Genomic DNA, 22,433 nt, shown 5'->3' on the forward strand with positions numbered 1-22,433 from the left:
TGGATTTTCAACACTTGTGGAGCTGAAAACAAAAGGAACCAACTGAACATGAAGCCCAACATGAGACTGAAGTTCTCTAGCTTGGAACCAAAACATCGCCTCATTGTCTCATCAAAAGCAGCCTCATTTTTCCCATTAATTCTGATGAGGGTTTTTTGCATTGGGAAGTAAAAGAGGTAGGACCAGTAGGTAATTGCAGATCTTGCCCCACTTAAGGTGGCCCGTGGACAAAAACGTTAGGTGGCACAGAAGGGAGCAGAATGTTTCAAAATGACACTGATAGACTAAGTCAGAGGTTCGCAGTATTTTTGCTTCTGAGGCCTCTCACTCCATTTTATAAAAGTTCCATGGACCACCTATAACCTGACACAAGCATTTTTCTATGTTTTAAAAAAAAAATTCCCTCCGTTCCCACTTGCGCCGTGTTACTACTGCTGCCACTGTTATCCCGATTCCCTCACTGACTGCTCTTTGCACATAGGTCAGTCCTGGTTCTCTGTTTCAGCCAAATGCCCTTCTTCCCCTCCTCTCTCTCTCTCTCTCTCTCTCTCTCTCTCTCTTTCCCCCCCCCCCCCCCCATATCAAATATTTTTACAATAGTAAACAATGAAAGTGAAAAAGACAGTTGCTCACACCAGTGCCCAGAAGGTCATAGGAGGGTTAAGGAGGTTATAGCGGGGCACTTATAAAATTTCAATACAGAGTCAACATGGATTTGTGAAAGGGAAATCATATTTGACTAATTTATTGGAGTTCTTTAAGGAAGTAACAAGCAACGTGGATAAAAGGAAACCTGTGGATGTGCTATACTTGGATTTCCAGAAGGCATTTGACAAGGTGCCACATCAAAGATTACTATGCAAATAGTGTAGGGGTAACACATTAGTATAGCTAGAGGATTGGTTAGCTAACAGAAAATAAAGAGCAGGCATAAATGGATCATTTTCGGGTTGGCAGGATGTGACGAGGGAGCACCAGAGGGATCAACGATGGGACCTCAACTATTTACAATTATATCCATGACTTGAATGAAGGGACCGAATGTACGGTTGCTAAATTTGTTGATGACACAAAGATAGGTAAAATAGTAAGTTGTGAAGAGGACATAAGGAGCTTGCAAAGGGATACAGATAGGTTAAGTGAGTGGGCAAAAATATGACAGATGGAGCATAATGTGGAAAAATGTGAACTTGTCCACTCTGACAGGAAAAATAGAAAAGCTGAATATTATTCAAATGGAGAGAGATTGCAGAACTCTTGAGGGATTTGGATGTCTGGGTACATGAATCGTTAGTCTGCAGGTACAGCAAGTGATTAGGAAGGCAATTGGGAATGTTGTTTATTGCAAGGGGAATGGAACATAAAAGTAGAGATGTTTTGATACAGTTGTACAGGGCTTTGGTGAGACTGCATCTGGACTACTGTGTACGGTTTTGGTCTCTTTCATTAAACTATATAAATGCGTTAGATGCAGTTCAGGGAAGGTTTACTTGACTGATACCTGGAGAAGGAGGGGCGGTTATCTTATGAGGAAAGGTTGAATAGGCTGGGCCTGTATCCATTGGCGTTTAGAAGAATGAGAGAGAACCTTATTGAAACATATAAGATCCTGAGCGGACTTGACAGGGAGGATGCTGAAAGGATGTTACGACTTGTGGGAGAGACTAGAACTAGGAGACACAGCTTAAAATAAGGCGTCTCCCATTTAAGACGGAAATGAGGAGAAATGTTTTCTGAGGGTTGAGTCTTTGGAATTCTCTTGCCCAGTTTTCTAAAAAAGTGTCCTATTTCTCTAAGACTTGTTGAATCCAGGGCACAATTAGTCATTAACATACTTCAATGTTCATTAAATTATTTTTGAATTTTGGGTGAGGTGCAGATTTAATCTATAAACCGGAAACTATCTTCTGTTTGCTCACCTGAACCTGGGGTTTAAACCCCTGGAATCCTGGCGTTTAGCGAGGAGTTTGAAATTATAGGCTGTGATTTTACCAGCCCTTTGGGTATGGGCTGGGTGGTAAGTAAATGGCAGCGGAAGGCATTGGGAGAGATGTGAATGCCAATTAAGGTAACTGGCCCATTAATGGCCATTTTTATGCCTCTGCCAGCTTCCCACTGTGTGGGCAGGTCACCTGGTACATTGAGGCAGCCTCTCAGCGGCTTCCCAGAAGTGTCTTTCTTTAATGATGTATGATGGTCTACAGAGGAGCCGCCCTGCCACCCCCTACCCCAGTGGCAATGGCCTCCCTGCAGCCCCAACGCCACCGCTGAGCCCTTCCAATCACCGGGCCTGCTTGCCTGCCTGGCCCGAGCACATCAAAAAAATTAACCCCAGTCCCCTCTCTTCCCTGCAGCCTTAGCAGTGGCTGCCAAGCTTGGCCCTCCAATTGGGTCAGCAACTCAGAAAGGCAGACCACCATCCTTAACAGGGGTACCAGAGACCTATTACTTGGCTGGCTTTGGTCAGCATATCAGTGAAATTCCAGCCATCGTGATTACAACACAGGAGTTGTGCTAAGTGACAAGTAGCTTGGGAGGTGATGGGGTATTGTTTGTATGGCATCACTTACTTAAGTTACTGATAAAGGGCAGCACTGAGGAGAAGTAATCAATAACCTGGTCTTCAGTTTTATTGAGAAACTGTCCAATAAAACTTAATTTTCACTTCAGCCTGAGGGACATGGTAGTTAAAGTCTGGATGTGGCAGAGGAGAGATGAGCAGAGAATCAAATGTTAGAAGAGATTAAGAAAAATGTTGTGTTGGGTGTGTAGGGAGAGACGACTTGCACTGAGCTAATTGTTGAATGGAACTTTCTGACACTGGTCTGTGATGTTGAAGACCTCTTTGCAGTTAGAATACATTTGTGAGAGCTTTGCACTGGAGGATATCTGCAGCAGTGAGCCATAGATGTCTACAGCACAGAAAGAGACCATTCAGTCCATTTTGCCTGTGCCAGTTGTTACAGCAATCCAAAACGAATCCCAATGCCCTGTTCTCCTGCCATAGCCCAGTGTCCTTTTACACTTCAAATATTTATCCATTTTTTCTTCATTGGACTCTAGCATGCCATGCTCCATGTCTGCATAATTTCCCCTAATCTCACTCCTCTCTCTTGTGGCCATTTTAAATTAATGACTCCTCATCAATGTCACCCCAACCAGGAGAAATTAGTCTTTCTTCTGTCAAAACCTCATTATTTTTATCAAATCAATTCTTATGCTTTGCTGCCCAAGCGGAAATAGTCGCACTGTCTGTTCTGAGGAAGGGTCATTGCAACCTTAACTCGCATTTTCTCTCCACAGATACTGCCTAATCTGCTGAGTATTTTCAGCATTTTATCTTTTTATTCCCACAATCTCAAGCCTCTCTTCATAATTATAGTCTTGCCGCTCTAGCAACAACTATGCTCTAAGCTCCTTTCGCTTTGAAGTCCTTTCTAGCAAATGGGCATCCAGAACTATACCCAGTACTCTGGGTTGGAGTAGTTTTCTGATGGTGTGCACTGTTTCTATAATCTATAGTAAGGGCATAGCTATAGTAACTGTGCACTGTCTGCTTCTAATTAACCTTTTGATGAAAGTGGAGTATGTGATTAGATTCAATAACTTCTTTGCTCTACTAACTGGATTGGATTGCAAGCAACATTAATGGCTCAGATTCTTGATTTCTTTTAGTTACTGTTCATGGTTTAAAGGAGTTTCGAATGTACAGATTAGATTGATTGGCGGTAATTGAGAGCAGATTATCCTTTTGTGTCTTTGTACTGAAAGGAAAGCACTGCATTTATCCCGAGCCCCAAAATTTGATGCAACCTTCAGTAGAATTAGTACCCCCCACCTTGGAGGCTTAATGAGTTTATCCAGATAATTGCTGAAACCTGCTGACCAAAAAGGTTGCAGATTCAATCTTGGCCTGTGCTGGGGAAAGTGATTTCAATTGGTGAAAAGGGTGTTTACAATTAACCTCGGTCCCTATAAAGAGGAGAGTTACCTGAGGTTCTCAGCCCTGACAGCTTTCAAAGTCACTCCCTGTTAAAACTGCGAGATGGAGCTCCATGGTTATCTCCCCTTTAGGAGAGCAAAATCCTGCACACTCATTCCTGTATCTGATGGCCTCTGCTCAACCTGCTGATTGGGGGGAGGGGTAGAATTAAGATTAGCCCCTGTGCTTTTAGGGAAGATGAGGATCAGCCCACCCCACCATTGCTGATCACTATCCAGGCTCACAGATAAAGGGAGATTCAACATGTGCCCGGGGAACCAGTGAAACGACAGACTTTAGAGTGCAGATTGGAAAATTTGGGGTGAGGAAATTTTTCTGTGCTCTTATTTTGTAACTCTCTTTATTTTCATCCCTGCCCAATGCAGAAATTCCTTGGGCTGGGTACAGGAAGAGGATACTTTTCCAGTTCAGTCTGTCACTGCTGATGCATATTCCAGGAAGTGTGGGAGCAGCTCTGATGATTCATCTGCTCTGGGATCTTTTTATACTTCTGTGGAAGAACTGATCTTCTGCTTGGAGCTTTTCTTTACAGCTCCTCTGTTTTATGTGTGTATATGTATGCAATTTTACAACACCTTTCCTATTCTCATGATGTCCCAAAGTGTTTCTCGGCTAATGAATTATTTTGAGCAGCCACTGTACAAAATGAATTAAAGCTACTGCATTAAGATCCTACAAAGTGTAATGAGATGAATGACTGGTTGATCTGTTTAAGATGCTGTTGCTACAGGGAGCAATGGTGACCCAGGAACAACCTGCTGTACATCTACAACTGGTAGGAACCCGTAGACCCATCTGAAGTGGTGGCTGGGACCTTGTTTCAATGTCAAGCAAAAGACAGCACCTCCTGCCAGTACAGCATACCCTCAACACTTCACTGAAGTGTCAGCCTTGATTATGTGACCAAACCCTAGAATGGGGGCTTGAAGCCATGATCTTCTGACTCCGGTGAGTGTGTTGCTGCTGCAGGGACGCTGCTAGGATCTGGAAGGTGCAAGATACAGGTGAATGGGCATAGGGCCTCCTGTATATAAGTTTACTTGCTCGCTGCTCAATCTTTAGAAAATAACCCACAGTTCAATCAGAAGAGCATGAAAAATAAAAGCTGCGTGGAAGAGAGGAGTAGGGAATTGGATGGAGTACAAATTTGCAAGTGCAATACTGAAGGTGGAAGGAGAGAGAGGAAGTGATGTTATTTAAAGGGAGGTGGAGTTTTGCTCATTGAATTTGCAGTGACTTCATCTGAGTTACAGCCTTTCTAGTCCTGATATGTGATGTTGCAGACCTTTTTAAGCTGTAGCACATTTGCAGATAGAACACAACTGAGTGACAGCACCAGCAGAATGGCGTGGATCTCATGCACATTCTATATGATTAAGGAAGGCAGTATATAAAGCCTTATTTAAATTTTGCATTACAGCTAGACCCTAACTTCCTCCTCATTCCCAACACACGCAAACACTGCATTTGGATGGTCCCAATCCTCCTCATCCCAGGACTCTCCCACCATATCTCACACCAAGCCATGAAATGCTCCACTATCCAGCCCTACCTCACCTCAAGGCTGCCTGGCATTTGTGTACATTTACCCAGGACCTTGTGCCCTTCCCATGCTCTAGTATTGTAGGATCCCTCTCCAAGTCATTCCAGGTCCCTGAATTGACTCCATTGCTCCTTTCTTTAAACCCTTGTATAAACTTTCAAGTGTGTGAGTGCCTTAATGGCAGCACAAGCTCAGATTCTTAGCTGCCGTGCACAAACGCTCGTCGCCTGGCCCAGCATAATTATTGCAGGTTGTGAGAAGGGAGCTTGACAGGTCCAAAGTCCCACTTTGGCCAGGCAGAAAGGATGGGCTTATTCCCGTTACGCTGCCTGATGACCTCAGTTTAATGGTTAACTGATCCAGATAGGACACATCTTGTGAAGGTTGATAGTTTCATTTTTAGTTCTAGTGTGTTTCATTGTTCAGCAATGGTGCGTTTTGCAGTTAATGGCCCAAAACAGGTCTATGCTGCAGTGTTTTCCCTTTCACTGTTTAACCTTTGCTGTTGTGAATTGCAATGCACTGGGTGAGTTGTCACTTTACAGAGGCTCCCCAGTGATTTTCAAGTGAAGTGACCATGTTGTTAATACCAAGTAGTATTCAGTAAGTAGCCTTTCTACAAAGTCCTGTCTGTACTACACAATACTAAGTATGTAATTCCTTATACTGCCTCATTGCAAGCATACTTTTCTCTTGAGCTGTGTGGCCAGTTTCCTTTCTTTCCCCTCCCCCACTGCACTGCTGCCAACATCCATTACTTTGCTATATTGTTCTTTTTGGTGTCTGGCTTTGTTTTCTTCTGAGGAATTTATTAGGGAGGCACCGACTGAGCAGACATTCCTGTGGAAAAATTATCAGGGGGTTCGCTGCATTTAATAAGAATCAGAGTTTTCCAGCTAAATGTCGGCCTTTGTTGAAAGCTTTGATCAGGAATTTATTGTTTGTGGTCACTGGGTCAGAACCAGGTGCAAAGTCGCATTAAACAGGCTGTAAATTACAATACAGTGGCATTTCTGAAGGTCGTGGGTTCAAGCCCCATTCCTGAGACTTGAATGAATGGCTTCAGGTTTTACTGAAAAGATAATGATGTCTATAGGATGCAAGCTGTTATTAATACGTAAATTGGGCAGTGAACCATTTTGAGGAAGAGATACTCTGAATTGTGAATTACCACAAGTTGCTGGCACATTTGCACTGCACTGCCATAAGCTTCACAAAAATGGCTTAACCACTTAATGGTTTTCATGAATTTGCAGTTGCTACTAAATTGGCCATTGAACCCGGGTACAAAGTAAAGTCTTGTAATTAACAGCAAGTACTTTGTTGATATGATAATTCTTGATTGTCAATCAATTTCTCTTGCCTAGAAAGTCAACAGTTATAAGTGTGGAGTCTCAGTCTTTCAAGATATGAATGGTTTGTTTTAGATTTTTAAAATATCAAACTTTAAAAAAACTTTTACTTTTCTGTCTTTCTTAACCTCTATTTCTTGTCACCTAATTTGACTTTCACCCTTCTTCTCAGTCCTTCCTCTGTTCGTTTCTCAATCTGTAAAACTCATTAAGCAGATATATTGTTTGTTCCATGGTTCACCAAGATCCCAGATGCCCTGTTCACCTTACTGCATCATTATCAGTTCACCCTTCCAACAACTTTGTTAGCAAAAGATTTATAAAACATAAATATACATTGACAAGTCTAACAGGTAATGGGGGCATGCCACCAGATGCTGTGCTCCAACAACATCTAAGCCAAAATCTTGACAGTTGTATTTTTTGATTCTTTCATGGGATGTGGGCATCACTGGCAAGGCCAGAATTTGTTGCTCATTCCTCATTGCCCTTGAGGAGGTGACAGTGAGCCACCTTCTTGGACCACTGCAGTCCATCTGGTGTAAGTATACCCACTTTGACTATTCTGTAGCAGATTGGGCAACTAAGTGGCTTGCTAGGCCATTCCTGAGGATAGTTGAGGGTCAACCACATTGTGTGTGTGTCTTGAGTCACATGTAGACCAGACAGCAGAGTTCCTTCCCTAAAGGACATTAATAAGCCATAGGATCATAGAATGGTTACAGCACACAAGGAGACCATTCAGCCTGTCATGTCTGTGCTGGCCCTCTGAGCAATTCACCTAGTGCCACTCCACTCCCTTTTCCCCATAGCCCTGCAAATGTTTCCTTTTCAAATAATGATCCAATTCCCTTTTGAAGGCCTCAATTGACCCTGCCTGCACCAGATGAGTTTTTACGCCAATCTTGATAGTTTAATGGAAACCATTACTAATGCTAGCTTTTAATTCCAGATTTATTAATTAATTGAATTCAAATTCCACCAGTGGGATTTGAACCCACGTCCTCAAAATTAGCTAGGCCTGTGGAGTACTAGACCAGTAACATTATCGCCAAGCCACCATCCACCTCCACCTGCCCCCAATATTTAAGCACACAGGGTGTGCTGCACTGGTTAGAGTTGCTCTTTTGGATGAGTTGGTAAACTGCCTACCCTTTCAGGTCGATGTAAAAGATCCCATTTAAATAAGAACATATGAACACGGAGCAGAAGTAGGCCATTCAGCTCCTTGAGCCTGCTCTGCCATTAAAAAGATCATGGCTGATCTGATAGTAACCTGAAACCTGCATCCCCCCCTAGCGCTGATAACCTATCACCCCCTTGCTTACCAAGAATCTGTCTACCTCTGCCTTAAAATATTCAAAGACTCTGCTTCCATCACCTTTTCAGGAAGAGAGTTCCAAAGACACTCAACCCTCAGTGAAAAAATTTCGCCTCATCTCCATTTTAAATGGGCGACCCCTTATTTTTAAACAGTGGCTTTCTCGTTCTAGATTCTTCCACAAGAAGAAACATCCTCTCCACATCCACCCTGTCAAGACCCCGCAGGATCTTATATGTTTTAATCAAGTCACCTCTTACTCTTCTAAACTCCAGTGTATACAAGCCTAGTCTGTCCAACCTTTCCTCAGAAGATCACCCACCCATTCCAGGTATTAGTCTGGTAAACCTCTGAACAGCTTCCAATGTATTTACATCCTTCCTAAGGTGACCAATACTGTACGCAGTACTCCAAATGTGGTCTCACTACTGCCTTGTACAACTGAAGCATTACTTCCCTACTTCTGTATTCAATTCCCCTCGCAATAAATGATAACATTCTATTAGCTTTCCTAATTACTTGCTGTATCTGCATACTAGCCTTTTGTGATTCATGCACTAGGACACCCAGACCCATCTGCACCTCAGAGCTCTGCAATCTCTCACCATTTAGATAATATGCTTCTCTTTTATTCTTCCTGCCAAAATGGACAATTTCACATTTTCCCACATTATACTCTATCTGCCAGATCTTAGCCCACACACTTAACCTATCTATATCTGTTTGTAGCTTCCATATGTCCTTTTCACAACTGACTTTCCTACCTATCTTTGTGTCATCAGCAAATTTGGCAACCATCCCTTCAATCTCTTCACTCAAATCATTTCATATAAATCGCAAACAGTTGAGGCCCCGGCACTGATCCCTGTGGCACGCCACTGGTTACATCTTGCCAACCTGAAAAAAACCCATTTATGGTTTACTCTCTGCTTCCTGTTAGCCAGCCAATCTTCTATCTATGCCAATATGTTACCCCCATACCATGAGCTTTTATTTCCTGCAATAACCTTTGATGTGGCACTTTATCAAATGCCTTCTCGAAATGTAAGTACAGTACATCCGCTGGTTCCCCTTAATCCACAGCACCTGTCACTTTCTCAAAGAATTCCAATAAGTTGGTTAAACACGATTTCCCTGGCAGAAAAAGACTCTGCCTGATGACCTTTGGCTTATCCAACTGCCCTGCTATAACTTTAATAATAGCTTCTAACATTTTCCCTATGACAGATGTTAAGCTAAATGGCCTGTAGTTTCCTGCTTTCTGTCTCCCTTTTTGAATAATGGAGTTACATTTGCTATCTTCCAATCTAATGGGACCCTCCCCGAATATAGGGAGTTTGGAAAATTAAAACCAATGTATCAACTATCTCACTGGCCACTCCTTTTAAGACCCTAGGATGAAGTCCATCAGGACCCAGGGTTTTGTCAGCCCGCAGCTCCAACAATTTACTCAGTATCACTTCTCTGGTGACTGTAATTTTCCTAACTTCCTTACCCACTTCCATTTCCTGGTTTATAGCTGCTTCTGGGATGTTACTTGTATCCTCTATAGTGTGAACTGATGCAAATAACCTGTTCAATTCACCTGCCATCTCCTTGTTTCCATTATCAATTCTCCAGACTCACTTTCTATAGGACCAACACTCACTTTGTTAACATTTTTTTCTTTTTTAAATATTTATAAAAACCCTTACTATCTGTCTTTATATTTCTGGCTAGTTTTCTCTCATACTCTAATTTTTTCTTCCTTGTTAGTCTTTTAGTCATTATCTGTTCTCCTTATATTCTGTTCAACCTTCAGGCCTCCTACCCATCTTTGCACAATTGTGTGCTTTTTCTTTAAGTTTGATACTATCTTTAACCTCCCTAGTTTGCCACGGATAGTGTGTCTGTCCCGTGGACTATTTTTGACTCATTGGAATGTATCTATTTTGTGCATTCTGAAATGTCCCCTTAAATATTAGCCACTGCATCTCTATTAACCTATCCCTTAACCTAATTTGCCAATTCTCTTTAGCCAGCTCAGCTTTCATGTCCTCATAATTGCTCTTATTTAAGTTTAAAAACTTAGTCTCAGACCCACTCCTCTCTCCCTCAAACTGAATGTGAAATTCACTCATATTATGGTCGCTGCTACCTAGGGGCACCTTCACTATGAGATCATTAATTACTCCCAGCTCATTGCACAATACCAGGTCTAGTATAGCCTGTCCTCTGGTTGGCTCCAGGACATGCTGTTTTAAGAAACTATCCTGAAAACATTCAATGTACTCCTCAGCTAGGCTATCTTTGCCCACCTGACTTTTCCAGTCTGTATGTAAATTAAAATCTCCCATGATTATCACCATGCCTTTCTGACAAGCTCCAATTATTTCTTCCTTTATGATCAACCCTACCATGTGGCTACTGTTGGGGGGCCTGTACACAACTCTCACAAGTGACTTCTCGCCTTTACCATTTCTCATCTCTACCCAAACCATTTACACATCCTGGCTTCCTGAACTAAGGTCATCCCTCTCTATCATGCTAATACTATCATTAACTAACAGAGCCACCCCTCCACCTTTTCCTCACTTCCTGTCCTTCCTAAATATCATGTACCTTTCAATATTCAGGTCCCAATCCATGTCCTCCTGCAGCCATGTCTCCATAATGGCTATCAAATTGTCAAATTGTAAGTGTTTATTTCTATGCGCACTCTCAGTTCATCTGATTTGCTTCAGATGCTACGTGCATTCAGATACAGAGCTTTTAGTTTTATCCTTTTATTCTTTTTATATTTATTTATTATCTTTTTATTCTCCTATTAGGGAACCAGATAGGTCAGGTGACAGAAGTATGTGTAGGCGAACATTTTGGGTCCAGTGACCACAATGTCATTAGTTTTAAGCTAATTATGGATAAGGATAGGTCTGGTCCTCGAGTTGAGATTCTAAATTGGAGAAAGGCCAATTTTGTGGAAATGAGAAAGGATCTAGGAAGAGTGGATTGCCATAAGTTGTTTTCTGGCAAGGATGTGTTCAGTAAGTGGAAGGCATTCAAAGGCGAAATTTTGAGAGTGCAGAGTTTGCATGTTCCTGTCAGGATTAAAGGCAAAGTTAACAGGCATAGGGAACCTTGGTTTTCAAGGGATATTGGCGATCTGGTTAAGAAGAAGAGAGAGGTGTATAGCAGGTATAGGCAATAAGGAGCAAATGAGGTACTTGTAGAGTATAGAAAATGTTAGAAAATACTAAAGAAGGAAATCAGGAAGGCAAAAAGAAGACATGAGGTTGCTTTGGCAGATAATGTGAAGGTAAACCCGAAGGGTTTCTACAAGTATATTAAGAGTAAAAGGATAGTAAGGGACACAATTGGTCCCCTTGAGGATCAGAGTGGTCATCTATGTGTGGAGCCTCACGAGATGGGGGAGATCTTAAATAGTTTTTTTGCATCAGTATTTACTCAGGAAACTGGCATTGTGTATAAGGAAGGAAGGGAAACAAGCAGTAGTTTCATGGAACATATAGAGATTAAAGAGGAGGAGGTGCTTGCTGCCTTACAGCGAATAAAGGTAGATAAATCCCCCGGGCCTGACATGATATTCCCTCGGACCTTGAGGGAGACTAGTATAGAAATTGCAGGGGCCCTGGCAGAAATATTTAAAATGTCCTTAGCCACGGGTGAGGTGCCGGAGGATTGGAGGGTAGCTCATGTTGTTCCGTTGTTTAAAAAAGGCTCCAAAAGTAAACCAGGTAATTACAGGCCAGTGAGCCTGGCGTCAGTAGTAGGTAAATTATTGGACGGTGTTCTGAGAGATTGGATGTATAATTATTTGGACAGCCAAGGGCTGATTAAGGATAGTCAGCATGGCTTTGTGCGTGGTAGGTCATGTTTAACGAACCTTGTAGAGTTTTTCGAGGAGGTTACCAAGAAAGTAGATGAAGGAAAGGCTGTGAATGTTGTCTACATGGACTTTAGTAAGGCCTTTGACAAGGTCCCACATGGGAGGTTAGTTCAGAAGGTTCAGACACTTGGTATCCATGGAGAGGTTGTAAACTGGATTCGAAATTGGCTGTGTGGGAGAAGACAGAGAGTGGTAGTGGGTGATTGCTTCTCAGACTGGAGGTCTGTGACTAGTGGTGTGCCTCAGGGATCTGTACTGGGACCATTGTTGTTTGTTGTCTATATCAATGATTTGGATGATAATGTGGTGAATTGGATCAGCAAGTTTGCTGATGACACTAAGATTGGAGGCGTTGTGGACAGCGAGGAAGGCTTTCAAAGCTTGCAGAGAGATCTGGACCAACTGGAAAAATGGGCCAGAAAATGGCAGATGGAATTTAATGCGGAAAAGTGTGAGGTGTTACATTTTGGAAGGTCAAACCAAGGTAGGACATACACAGTAAATGGTAGGGCACTGAGGAGTGCGGAGGAACAAAGGGATCTGGGAGTTCAGATACATAATTCCCTGAAAGTGGCATCACAGGTAGACAAGGTTGTAAAGAAAGTTTTTGGCATACTGGCCTTCATAAATCAAAGTATTGAGTATAGGAGTTGGGATGTTATGGTGAGGTTGTATAAGACATTGGTGAGGCCAACTTTGGAGTATTGTGTGCAGTTCTGGTCGCCTAACTACAGGAAGGATATCAGTAAGATTGAGAGAGTGCAGAGAAGATTTACTAGGATGTTGCCGGGTCTTAAGGAGTTGAGTTACAAGGAAAGATTAAACAGGTTAGAGCTTTGTTCCTTGGAGCGTAGAAGAATGAGGGGTGATTTGATAGAAGTTTACAAAATTGTGAGGGGCATAGACAGAGTAAATGCGAGTAGGCTCTTTCCACTTAGATTAGGAGAAATAAACACGAGAGGACATGGCTTTAGGGTGAAAGGGGAAAGGTTTAGGGGGAACATTAGGGGGAACCTCTTCACTCAGAGAGTGGTGAGAGTGTGGAACGAGCTACCATCTGACGTGGTAAATGCGGGCTCACTCTTAAGTTTTAAGAATAAATTAGATAGATACATGGACGGGAGAGGTCTGGAGGGTTATGGACTAGGTGCAGGTCAATGGGACTAGCTGAATAATATTTTGGCACAGACTAGAAGGGCCGAATGGCCGGTTTTCTGTGCTGTAGTGTTCTATGGTTCTCTTATAACCTCTGGTTTCGTCTGTTGATTTACTGTTATATTTGTACTCTCTATCCCTTCCTGTCACGGTCTGTTTTTCATTTCCCATAATAATACTTCTTTCTTTTGTCTTGTCTCTGCTCTTTGATTTCCCACATCTTCTCAAATTTGATCCCTTGCTCCCACTATTTAGTTTAAAACCCTCTCCACTTCCCTAGTTTTGCAGCTCGCAAGAACACCAGTCCCAGCACGGTTCAGGTGTAGACCATCCCAACTTTCCCCAGTACTGGTGCCACTGCCCCATGAACTGGAACCCGCTTCTCCCACACCAGTCTTTGAGCCATACATTCATCTCCCTAATCTGATTTGTCCTATGCCAATTTGCACATGGCTCAGGTACTAATCCAGAAAAGTAGAACCTTTGAGGTTCTACTTCTTAATTTGGTGCCTAGGTTCTCATACTGACTATGCAGAACCTCCTCCTTTGTCTTGTCTATGTCATTGGTACCTACATGGACCACGACGACTGGGTCTTCCCCCTTCCCACTGCAAGTACCTCTCCAGCCCTGAGCATATGTCCTGCACCCTGGCACCAGGCAGGCAACACAGTCGTCTGGACTCATGCTCTTTGTTGCAGAGAACGGTGTCAATCCCTCTGACAATGCTGTCCCTTACTACCTCTACATTCCTTTTTGTTCTCCCCACTTGAATGCCTTCTTGTACCTTGGTGCCATGGTCAGTTTGCTCATCAACCCTGCAGTCCCCACTCTCATCCAAACAAGCGGAAAAAACCTCAAACCTGTTGGACAGTTGCAGAGGCTCACACTCCTGTCCCCTGAGTCCCCTACCCTGCCTCACTCACAGTCACACACTCCTGTCCCTGACCATTGACCAAATCAGAAGACCTGTCTTAAGAAACAGGACTGCCTCCTGGTATAAAGAATCCAGGTCACTTCCCCCCTCCCTGATGCGTTGCAGTGACAGTAGTTCCGCCTGCAGCTCATAAACTCTGAGCTGAAGCTGCTCAAACTTCAAACACTTACCGCAGATGTGATCGCCCTGGATCAAACTGGCATCCAGGAGCACCCACATGCTGTAGCTGTGACACATCACCTATCCTGACATCCTTAATATGTTCTAATTAACTAATTAATTATTTTGTTTAATTATGTAGAGCAGTTATATAGAGCAATTATTGTAGAGCAGGGGAGTTCTCCCCAACTATCTTGGCCAACATTTATCCCTCAACCAACATCATTAAAACAGATTAACTGGTTATTTACAAAAGCAAAATACAGTATTGCAGACTCATGTTATTTTTCATTGCTGTATGTGGGACCTTGCTGTGCATATATTGATTGCTGTGTTTTCCTACCTTGCAACAGCTTCAAAACACACGTTAAAAAGAATTATTTGGCTGTGAAGTGCTTTAGGACATCCTGAGTATGTGAAAGACTGTCAATGAATGCAAATTTATTTTATCTTGCATTTTAGCTCTTGTAAACTTGGTAGTTGGTAGGCACTTCATTTGAAAAGCACCAGGTTATAAAGGGCACCGATGGAGTAGGCTGGCACAGCAGTGTCAATATTGCCTCCCAAGATGGGTGTGAGTGTGCTCTGTCATACTCAATGGCTGGGTGATGCATCGGAGTTGGCGAAAAAAGAAAGCTGCTGAGGAGAGAAACAATTGCACCTAAAGGTGCCCAACTGTGTTTAAAACATCAGAACTAATCAACACATCTCTTTTTAAAACAATGGTTAGGTGTAATGAAATTTTTAATTGGAATGTTTGTTAAACAAGGTTTGAAGTTACTAACTAATTTTTGTGTTCTTCTAGTCTCCTTGGTGCTTTGCAATGTCTCTAAATTGTACATTCAGTTGCATGGAGACACTCAATGCAACTAGAAATAAAAATTAAACACCATAGCAACTTGCATTTTATAGCATCTTTAACATAGTAAAATATCCCATGGCACTTCACATGAGCTTCACACTTCATTTCAAATAATCAAACCAAATATTACTGAGCCAAAGAAGGAAATATTCAAACAGGTAAAAAGATTGGTCAAAGAGGTAGGCTTTAAGGAGCGTCTTAAAAAGAGGAGGGGGAAGTGAAAAGTTTTAGGGAGCAAATTGCAAGGCTTGCAGCCTAGACAGCTGAAGGCTTGGCCACCAATGGTAGGGTGAAGAGAGAGAGGGATGAACAAGAGGCTGGAATTGGAGGAATGCAGAGTTGCCGGAGGGTTGTAGGGCTGGACGAGACCATGAAGGGATTAGAACACTGAGATTAGAATTTTCAAATTGAGTCGTTGGTCGACTGGAAGCTGATGTAGCGAGGTGATGGGTCAGTGGGATTTGCTTTGAAGTAGAATATGGGCAGCAAAGTTTCAGATGAGCTCACTGGTTTACAACAGTAGCAGAGCAAGTATCCCATTGCTAATAATTGCTCAATTCTACTGATCTTATTGGTTATTGTGTATCAGCCTGGTGCAAAGTTCCAAGGGAGGAGATCCACATTTAAGTCAAATTTACTTTGATTCAGGATGTAGACTAATTTTCATTTCTGTTCATGGCTGAACTCCAAGCTTTTTTTACTCTGTTGCTGAACCCTTGAGGTGTTTTACCGTGTTATGTATGTATATGGAAGTTGTCGTTGCTATTTATTACTTGGGTGACAATGAAGTCTGCAGTCTCATTCCAATTGTAGCAACAGGGCAGAACAGTTCTGTTCCATACCAGCACTACAGATGGGGGAGACGGTGGCGTAGCAGTAATCTAACTAGACTAGTATTCCAGAGGCCCAGGCTGATGCCATGGGGACATGGGTTCAAATCCCATCGTGACAGCTGGTGGAATTTGAATTCAATTGACAAATCTGGAATTGAAAGCTAGCCTCAGTGGTGACCATGGAGCTATCATTGATTGGTTTTTAAGACGATCTAGTTCACTTATGCCCTTTAGGGAAGGAAATCGACCATCATTACCTGGTTTGGTCTATATATCACTCCAGACCCAAAGCAATATGGTTGACTCTTAACTGCCCTCTGAAGTGGTGCAGCAAGCCACTCAATTCGCCAGTGATGCTTACACCCCAGGAAAGAAGAAAAATGCAGTTGCTGTGCAGATGCAGTCCGCAACAGGAACCAGAGCCTGTGGCAAAGTGGAGTGACACTGTCTGGGGAATGAGTCCAGGGTGAAGTGGAATAAGGCTGTAAAGGTGAACTTTACAGTGGACAAATCAATCATTGATGCAAAGCCAAAAACCTGTTTAATGAGAGCACTAAGTACTGAGGTAAAGTTCATACCTCCCCCATACACAGTGTAGTGTTCCAACATTGTGTTCTCCATAAAACTACATCCAACAATAGTGCACCAAAAGCAAGTGTGCTTTGTCTGAAGACCAGAACACTCCTGATGACACTGTAGTTGAATGCATTTTCAGTAGATTGAGTGCTGGCCAATTTCCATTAGTGAATTACCATATTCCAGATGTCCTCTTTTATGCAGCTGGCAACCAGCTGCAGTTCCACAGGTGCAAGCACCAGAAACCAGACTTTGAATCAACACATATGTGAAAGCTGTAGCAAGACAGCAAAGAAAAGCTGTCCCTGAGGGTTGGGAGGGGTCTTGACGCTTTGCTTGTTACTGACATCTTGTTATTGAGGATTAGGATAGGGCAGCAGAACTGGCCTTTCTGTCATGTATTTATAATGGAACGTCCTGCCTGCACAAGCCAACTAAATTGATTCTATGATGTATGGATACTTGGGCCTGGCGGTAGAGGGATGTTAGCAGCCTTTAAAAGAAAACTGTTCTCTTTCCCTACTCCTTCACTCCTGAGTCCAATGACACCGAGGTGAAATGTAGCCTGATTGAGATTAGCTGACTCAGCATGGAGTGTAACAACCTGTGATCTGATTTGTGTGACTCCGTACCATGTGATGCAATTTGCCCATGCACAGTTTCCAATCTCTAGTATAAAAACCACTGACTGTTTCCAGGGGGACTTCCTATTGACAAATACCCAGGATCATCTGTCTTAGTCTCGGCTGAGTCCTTTTCTATTTGCATTAGTCCAAATGGTTTCAGGCAATGCACCAGGCCAGAGCATAGGAATTGCTGGGCCAGAAAAAGACCATGTTCCATATAGTTAGCCTTTTACCATCCTGGTTGTCACATGATACAATGATAATGAAGTTGTTGACTAATTATAACAATCTCTATCTACAGTCTACAACAGACTCAGACATGAGGTGAGGAAAATCCTGATGGTGGAGAGCTTTGGGAACCATATGTCCAAAGTCACCTGCCCCGTGCCACATGTCATGTCTCAGATTACTCAGATACTGTATCCCAAAATATTATTTTCTGAAAGAAATCTATCTAATTTGAATATGAGTGAATCAATGCTAACTGCTTTTGCCATTTCCCTCAGGTGCCTGTTCTGCAGATTGACTATCCGTTCGCTAAAATATTTCTGTATGTTGATTTGAATTTTCCTTGTTTCAAGCACAAGCCATGTCATCTAGGTATTTTTTTTTGTCCTGGACAAGCTGAAACAGCTTAACTGCATTATTGTCCTTTTAGTCTCTTTAGAATCCTAAAATAGCAACCATAAAATCACCTTTCAACATTCTCTTTTCCAGTGAGAACTTGTCAAATTTACATAATCGTTCCCCATAATCCAGTCTCTTCATACCCTCAATCATTTCTGGGTGCTCTCTTATTTTAATCATAGAGTCATAGAGGTCTACAGCACAGGAAAAGGCCCTTCAGCCCATCGAGTCTGCGCTGGTCAAACAAGTACCTAACTATTCTAATCCCATTTTCCAGAACTAGGCCCACAGCCTTGTATGCCATGGCATCACAAGTGATAGAGAAGTAAAGAACTTATCCTTTGCTGCTGCTATTCTGTCCCAAGGTGCCATCTAACCTTAATGTACTGAGTAGTCTACATCTACAACATGTGCTGAGATTGATCTTAAGCCCTCAGTATCAGTCGTACGACAATGGCCTTTCATGTCACAAAGCTCAAAACTTTACCAGCAAAAAGTTAATATTTGTACTAAGTTTGGAAAATCCCTTATGCAATCAATTTCAGAACTGGTTATACAACATACGAGCAAGGAGCAGGAGTAGGCAATTCGGCCTCTCAAACCTGCTCCACCATTTAATAAGATCATGGCTGATCTGATAGTAACCTCAAATCTGCATCCTACCTACCCCAGATAACCCTTCACCCCCTTGCTTATACGAACAGTTATCCCCACTATGACCAGAGCAATTTAATATCCATGTAATCGCGGCAGGTGACTAGAAGTTGCTTATAACCCTTATCCTCGAGGGAAATTCTTTTTGGCTTCTATTCAGTTGCTTCAGGTTGGAGATGGCACTCTTGCTTTCTAAGGTTGCACTTTTTATTGTCTATGTGGCAACTTTGTAAAGTGGTTCTCGTGTGTGAGGGTCTGATCTGCCTCTGGAGTGAAGCGGAGTCAAACTGTGCTTCGGTTTGACACTGCATGAAGTATAAATCTAATTCAGTTTTAAACCAGTTGTATAAAATGCTCAGCTGTCCCTTAGATTCTTGGGTAATGTTCTTAGTCTACCTGACCTCCACATAAATTGTTTATGGGGTTGTTACTCCCCATTGCTAGTGGCTGAGCATTTGCACTTCAGTTTATTGGGAGAGAGACCTGCTTATTGTGGATACAATCTTACACACAGCGCCCTCCAAAACAGGAAGGTTAGTTCAAGCCAACCAGGAGCCACCAAAGTAAACAAGCTCCAACCTAACTGAAACCCAAACTGTAGCTACAGGTTTCAGTTGAATAAATGCAGTGTGAACGCACCTTAACATTCTTCAGTTTACTGGTGCTCAATATCTGATGACTAAAACAGAGTAAGAGTTTTTATAAATATTTAAAAAAGGAAAGAGTTAAAGTGGGCGTTGTTCCTATAGAAAGTGAGTCTGAACTATTGATAATGGAAAACAAGTAGATGGCAGATGAATTGAACAGGTTATTTGCATCAGTTTTTACTATTGAGGATATAAGTAACATCCCAGAAGCAGCTGTAAACCAGGAAATGGAAGTGGGGAAGGAAGTCAGGAAAATTACAGCCACCAGAGAAGTGGTACTGAGTAAATTGTTGGAACTACGGGCTGACAAGAGCCCAGGTCCTGGTGGACTTCATCCTAGAGTCTTAAAAGAGGTGTCCAGTGAGATAGTTGATGCATTGGTTTTAATTTTCCAAACCCTTTAGAATCAGGGAAGGTCCCATTAGATTGGAAGATAGCAAATGTAACTCCATTATTCAAAAAGGGAGGGAGACATAAAGGGAAACTACAGGCCATTTACTTAACATCTGTTGTGGGGAAAATTTTAGAAGCTATTATTAAAGAAGTTAAAGCAGGGCAGTTGGATAAGCTAAAGGTCATTAGACAGAGTCAACATGGTTTTGTGAAAGGGAAATCGTGTTTAACCAACTTATTGGAATTCTTCGAGGAAGTAACATGTACTGTGGATCAAGGGGAACTGGTGGATGTACCATACTTAGATTTCCAGAAGGCATTTGATAAAGTGCCACATCAAAGGTTATTGCAGAAAATAAAAGCTCATGGTATGGGAGTAACATATTGGCATAGATAGAAAATTGGCTGGCTAACAGGAAGCAGAGAGTAAACATAAATGGGTCTTTTTCAGGTTGTTAAGATGTAACGAGTGGCATGCCATAGGGAGCAGTACAGGGACCTCTACTGTTTGCAATTTATATAAAACGACTTGGATGAAGGGATTGAAGGGATGGTTGTCATGAAGCTATTAATGTATAAAATATTATTGGAAATTTTTTTTTTTATAAAGAGGTTTAGTCTGTGGGTGTCATTAACTTCCTTTGATTTAGATGACCTTAAATCCTTGCACACTTGGGACATGCTGAAGAAAGGAGTTAGGGCATCCTTCCATCTGGGATCTGGCATTGAGTCCATCATTGAATAATGCAACAGTAACTTTGTTTTTCAGTCCATTATGGAGTTTTACTTGGAGCTGGTGTACTTGGTCACTGCCTTTGTCCCTTCCAACACGGCGTGCTTGGCCAGTTCCCTGGGCAGCAGCAAGCGCATGGCAGTCTGGATCTCCCGGGAGCTGATGGTGCTGCACTTGTTGTAATGGGCCAGACAGGAAGCCTCACTCACGATGCACTTGAAAATATCATTCATGAACTTGGAGGAGATGCTGGTACCGGGGGTGAACCTGCTTCATCACTTTATAAATGTAGATGGAGTAACTCTCCTTCCTTGACCTTCGCCGCTTCTTGCCGCCCTTTGTTGGCGGTTTCTTTCAGGCTTTCTTGACTCCCTTCTTGGGAGCTGGTTTCTTCTCATCAACCATCTTCAGTTTCAGACACGGGCGCACTCAATCAATTATCTAGAGAAAACAGCGGCCCACAGCACAGTCCAACAAACGCCAATGAGATGAATGACCAGATAATCTGCTCTTGATGTTTTTGTTTGAAGGAGAAACATTGGCCAGGACACTAGGAGAAATTTCCTGTTGTTTGAGTGGTGCCTTGGGATTTTTCATGTCCAACTGAGAAAGCAAATAAGCTTCATTTTACTGTCTTGTTCGAAAGAGAGCACCTCTGACAGTACAGCACTCCCTCAGTATTGCATCGAAATGTCAGCCTGCATTATGTGTTTAAATCTCTGGTGTGGGACTTAAACCCATTGACTCAGAGGCAAGAGAGCTACCACTGAGATAAGAATCATACTGGTGCAGTACACAGTCCCTCAGGTAGTTAGGCTTCAGAGTAAAGAGTAGAGGGATCATGGCTTCCTTTTACTATGCCTGACCTGAGATGGTGATGCTGAGATTCAGTGATACTGGTGGAGGAAGGAGGTTGCTCAGATGGAGGAAGGAGGTTGCTCAGAATTGAAAATCCACAATTTTATTGAGCTCAGAAATGCAGTCACATACATCCTTATTCTTGCATGCAAAACTCCAGCTTAATTTGGTTTCAGGTAATTAGTACTAATATGTCCCTTTGGATGTTTCAGCTTTGAACTGAAGGATAGGAGATATATGAAAGTATACGGCCAATGATGACCCTCTGCTACTGGGATGAACAGGTTGGCAGCAGGAAGAGATTGTGGCGTTTTGCCTTGAGAGAGGTCCTTTTCTGACATTGGTACCACACAGTCCCTTCCATATAGACAGCAATTGCTAGGATTAAGGAGCAATAATGTAATATTGTGGGTCATAGACCAGAAGAGTGTATTTTAAGTGTTTTACAAGGGTTATGTGAACCTGGAAATCCTGCTTCCGCCTGTATTTCCCTCATACTTATTATGTAAAACTTAGAGTGGTTGGGAGCATTACTATTCAGGCTTTGTATTAGCAATGACACTGGGATTGAGATAAAATGATGAACTGCTAGAAGATGATGTGTACATTGTGCACACAGCTAAAATGTTTTGATTAACAGATGCAGCCTCCATCCATCTGGGTCTCTGACACATTATGCAAAAGTTGATGGTTTCTGGCAGTTTGACGTACAGGGAAGGGACATCTCTGCTTTGAGCTGATGCTTGGTAAGATGGCAGGTTAATGGGATGACCACCATTTGTATAACTGTTCATTTTAATATCAGAAACTAGAACTTCTGCTGATGGAAAGCTACTTCCTGAAGTGCCTGAATTGTTGCATCTCAGCTGTGTGGAAATTTTGAGGAATAATGATAAATTTACCAAAATGTTAGACATAACATTCAAGGCTATGGGCCAAGTGCTGGTAAATGGGATTAGGTAGGTAGGTCAGGTGTTTCTCACGTGTCGGTGCAGACTCGATGGGCCGAAGGGCCTCTTCTGCACTGTGAGATTCTGTGATTCTGGTTTGTTATTGCTAGGGTCTTTTAGTTTTGAGTGGTCCTATATTCTATTTTATTTATATCATAGAATCATACAACACAGAAGGAGGCCAGTCAGCCCATCATGCTTGTCCCAGCTCTTTGAAAGAACTATCGAGTTAGTTCCACTCCCTGCGCTTTCCCAGTAGCCCTACAATTTTTTGCCCTTCAAGTATTTATCTTCTCTTACTCTTCCTGTAAGTCACAAAT

The 22,433-nt window shown here is 42.4% G+C and overlaps 1 protein-coding gene across 6 annotated transcripts in view; it reads left to right on the forward strand.

Annotated features, from left to right (window-relative positions):
* The window catches only part of mfhas1 (multifunctional ROCO family signaling regulator 1), a 96,741-nt gene that overhangs the window by 3,572 nt on the left and 70,736 nt on the right, over positions 1–22,433 (forward strand). The window lies entirely within an intron of this gene.

Source organism: Cetorhinus maximus, chromosome 2 (assembly GCF_964194155.1).
Source record: "Cetorhinus maximus chromosome 2, sCetMax3.hap1.1, whole genome shotgun sequence".
NCBI classification, from domain to species: Eukaryota; Metazoa; Chordata; class Chondrichthyes; order Lamniformes; family Cetorhinidae; genus Cetorhinus; species Cetorhinus maximus.